At 53.1% G+C, this 4,534-nt stretch overlaps 1 pseudogene; it reads left to right on the forward strand.

The window, feature by feature from the left end:
- The first annotated feature begins 1,498 nt into the window (after positions 1-1,498).
- On the forward strand, positions 1,499-2,297 carry LOC116857949 (annotated as a pseudogene).
- Positions 2,298-4,534: the final 2,237 nt, after the last annotated feature.

Genomic DNA, 4,534 nt, shown 5'->3' on the forward strand with positions numbered 1-4,534 from the left:
GTGGGTCTTGTCCTTCCCCAGCCCCCCAGTGGACTGAAGGGTGCCCTGAGGACCTGGCACCTGTCTGCTCATGCGCCGATTCTGCACTTTGGCCATGGGCTGGAATCACATGGAAGTTTCCCAAGGTCCCAACACTGGGTCCCTGCCTGAGCTCCTGAAACTAGAGGGTCTGGGGTGGAAGTGTCCCAGACTACCTAATAATGTGCATTCGGGGTGACACCCCCTGCATGAATACAGCAGCTCCAGGGACGCACTCACAACAGGGGTTCGGATGTTCCACACAAACTGTGCCATATCTGGGGTGAACTCAAGGGCTGGGTCTCAGATTCTCTGTGGGGGGTGGGGTGGGGGGGGGTTGGCATGGTTGCAGCTCCACAGTCTACAAACACTGGCTGAGCACATATATGTCCACAAGGGAAGTCGAGGAAAGCTGGATCGAGGACGCTGGCACTGAGTCTTGTGCTTTATGCCTTCATGATGACTTCCGGGGCAATGAAGTTAAAAACGGAGTGGCCTGATGCGCTGAGGCCCTCCTGCCAAGTGGGCTGCCCCCTGAGCGGCAAATTCACCACGCCTGGTCTACACCCGTGTTCTCAACCCAACAGTTTGTTTCTCTAATTGACCTCATTAGAATCCTTAAACGAAATTCCTAACAAATGACTTTCAGGATAGAAAAATAAATATGGGCAATTGTGTTACTTTTCCAGTTTCGATCTATCTAGCACACATCTGTTTCGAACCCTTATGCAAGAGCTATTTGTATACAAGTCTATTTCTCCTGCTAAGCGGTATGCCTCTAGAGGGAGGGGACCATTAACTACCCCTCCCCTTTTTAGCATTACGCATGACCTTAGCTGTCAGCGACTGTGCTCCGAGCATTTTACCAATGATCTCATTTAATTTTATTAGCTCTCTGCACACACGTACTCTTGTGCTGTTTTCCTGATGGGAAAGTGGAGGAGCAGGGAGGCCTGCTAGCTTCTCAGAGGTCTCACAACCCACAATCAGTGGAGCTGAAAATCAGACCCTCCTAGCAGCCTCCAGACCCCGTGCATTCAGACCCACACGCACAGGAGGCACCCATAGTTTGTCCACCTCGCGAGGGAAGGTGTCTGCTTTAAGAATTATCACTATGATTTCTGATATGCATTCTCCTGATTAACATTAGTAAGTGAACTATGTCAAGCAAATACACTGAATGAAAATCTCCCACTGAACTTTGTTGGTATTTAAAAAATGCATTCTCACAGTGTTTTGTGTTCCAGTAAATATACATTACTCAGACTTGATTTGATCACTGACTCATATGCAATTCCTACTGTTAAAAGTACCGTCCTGCCACAAGAAACTGCCCAGGGCTCCTTCATAGCTCTGCTCCGGCAGGACCCTTCCAGTGCCTGGGGAGATCGCATTGGTCTCCAGGGACGCTTTTGACCTAAAATGCGATATTTGCACCCCTTTTTAAAAAAGAACAGACATACTTCTTTCCCCCCAGCCACCCAAGATGCCAAAAAGGAAGAAAGCTATGGGGAAGGTGGTCCCAGCCCCTGCTGACATGAAGAAACAGGAGGCCAAGGAGGTGGTCAAGCCCGTATATGAGAAGAGGCCCAAGAATTTTGGCATCAGAGGGGAGATCCAGCCCAGAAAGGACCTTACTCATTTTGTCAAAGGGCCCATTACTTCTGGCTGCAGCAGCAAAGGGCTATTGTCTATAAACAGTTAAAAGGGCCTCTCCTGATTAACCAGTTCCCCCAGGGCTTGGACGGCCACACAGCTCCTCATCTGCTTCAGGGGGTTTGCAGGTACAGACCAGTAACAGAGCAAGAGAAGCAGCAGAGACTGTTGACCCAAGGTGAGAGCAAAGCTGCCAGCAAAGGAGATGTCCCCACTAAGAGGCCACCTGTCCTTCAGGGGTTAATAGTGTCACCAGTTTGGTGGAAAACAAGAAGCCTCAGCTGGTAGTGATTGCACAGGCCATGGATCCCACTGAGCTGACTGTCCTCCCAACTGCCCTATGTCATAAGATGGGTGTCCCCTACCTCATTATCAACAGGAAGGCCAGGCTGGGGCGTCTGGTTCCCAGGAAGACTTGTACTACTGTCACCTTCACACAGGTTAACTCAGAAGACAAAGGGGCTCTGGCTAAGCTGGTGGAAGCCATCAGGACCAATGACAATGACAGATAGGATGAGACCCACCATCACTGGGGAGGCAGCGGCCTGGGTCCAAAGGCGGTGGCTCACCTTGCCAAGTTGGGAAAGGCACAGGCTGAAGAAATGGCCACCAAACTGGGCTAAGTGGATGCTGTTGAATTTTCTGTACATAAAAGTAATAAAAAGTTCTTTCAGCCAGTGTCAAAAAACAAACAAATAAAAAGAACAGACATGCATTGAAAATGTACTAATCACATGTGCATGGATGCCATGCAGTTAGCTACCATTTCGTTGACAGATGTACCAGAACCCTGATATGTAGGAAGCAACTAGGCATTCCGCACATTTTTGTCTAGGGTACGAGGGGTGTTGCTTTCTTAATGCTGTTGTTTGCTCAATAGCCCAGGCCAGAGCACTAATTGTGCAATGCCTTACCTCCTAATAGACTATCAGTCTGCAGAAGGGAGGAGGGGCGGGCATGCCTCCAAGCTCAGAAAGCCAGGAGCAGGAAACGTGGGTGGTAGGGGCCCTCTAGGGCTGCGCCTAGCTCTCCCTTCCATCTCGAGGCCCTTTTGGAAACCAGGTTCCACTGACCTGAAGGGGAAAGGAAAGAAGAAACCTAGTGTATGAACTGAACTCCTCTACATGCCCAGAGCTTCATAGTACACCCACAGACGTGGGTGACGACATGGACAATTCAGATTCCAGGAGCCCCTGCTCTGAGAGAGCACTGTGTTAGGTTCTCTGTGTTAGGTTAGGGAGCTGGGGCCCTGCGACCCAGACCCAGGGTGCCCTCTCCCAGCAGCCATGGCCGGCAGCTCTCCTACGCACGGAGTGGAGGGACAGCCGGCAACAGCCTGGGACACAGCTGATTTGTGGCACAGGAAGGAGAAGGGAGCAAGATGGGGGCAGCTGAGCCTCAGGCACCTTGCTGGCTTCTCCCAGAAGAGCCTCTAGGAAGTGTGTGCTATGTCCGTCTTCTTGCCCAGGACACTCGAGCTCTGTGTGACATGTACTCATTATAATACGAAATTAGACATGTTAGTCCAGGAGCACAGCTCTCCATTTCCTGGCTTCTCAGGATGAAACCCTGCTAAGTGAGGTGGAGAAGCACATGGGGAAGCCAGCAGGAGGAAATGCTCTTCTGCAGCTGTGGGTGCAGGAAAACCCACAGCCGGTGGGGAAATGTGGCCTGGAAGGGACTCCTGCTCTAGCCCCAGATAGGCCTTGGCCTCCTGAGTCAGCAGCCCTGCCTTGGAACTTTTTCAGGACCTGGCTGCTGACATCGGGAGGCCTCCGGGGAGGTCAGAGGTGGACGACTCCTCCGGCTCAGTGACAGGGGCTTTCTCTGCCTCCCGTTCCAGGAAGAGAGGTGTCAGGGCACCAGAATCCTCTCTCCTGCTGTATCACAGAGATGAGGGAAGAAGCTTCTGATCCAGCTCCCTGTGGGGTTCTTGCCCAGTTTGTTCTGTCGTAGGCAAGATCTGTCCCAGGTGAGCCGCTGGGGGAGGCAGCCCACGCAGATGGAACCACAGGGACAGCTGCGACAGGACCCCTGGCCAGAGGGCCCTTGCATTCCTGGTGGGAGGTGACTGGGCAGGTGAGGGTCAAGTGGTATGCTGTCCCTTCTGTCGGCGAGGATAGAGATGACGAGGCCCGTGCTCAGCCGGCCCCATGGGGCGCAGAGAGTGGGCTCTGTTGCCTTGCACCCGCAGAGTGAAGGGCGCTAGTCAGGGGGGAAGAGCCCATCAGGCAGTCCGGCAGCCCCTGCAAGCAAACCCGCCGCCACGCCTTTTGCGGGGACAGTTCCCTCAGTGCTGAGTCTGCCTTTCCTCATCTGTAGAATGAGGACAGAACAGTGTGTGTGTCATGCTGGGCGCAGAGTGGATGGCACCAAATACTGCCATCCACGGAGTCTTCCAGTCGCCCCTTATCTAGGACAAGCAGGGCCACAGGCGTGAGCTGCCATCAAGGCTCTTCAGCTGAGGAGGGGCATGGTCAGACCAGAACTGACAGGAGTCCCTTTAGAGTTGGTAACTGAGGAGGCTGCCAGACAACCCAGGGATGGGGAGGAGGCTCCCGCCTCCCCAGAAGAGGAGGCTCTTCCAGCCTCATTTACCCAGCCACGTTCCCCGCTACATCATCATAGCCTGGGTCCGTGGTCCGATGATGTTTCTGGGGATGGAGATGCATTTATTCATCTCTCTCAGCCACACAACAGTGCCAGTCACAGAGTAGAATCAGTAACCCTCTGGGGACCCTGGGTGGTTCAGTCGGTTAAGCATCTGCCTTTGGCTTGGGTCATGATCCTGGAGTCCCTGCTTGGCAGGGAGTCTGTTTCTCCCTCTCCCTTTGCTCCTTACCCCTGTTCATGTGTCCCC

Source organism: Lontra canadensis, unplaced genomic scaffold, assembly GCF_010015895.1.
Source record: "Lontra canadensis isolate GAN:19392208 unplaced genomic scaffold, GSC_riverotter_1.0 scaffold130, whole genome shotgun sequence".
Lineage (NCBI taxonomy): Eukaryota > Metazoa > Chordata > Mammalia > Carnivora > Mustelidae > Lontra > Lontra canadensis.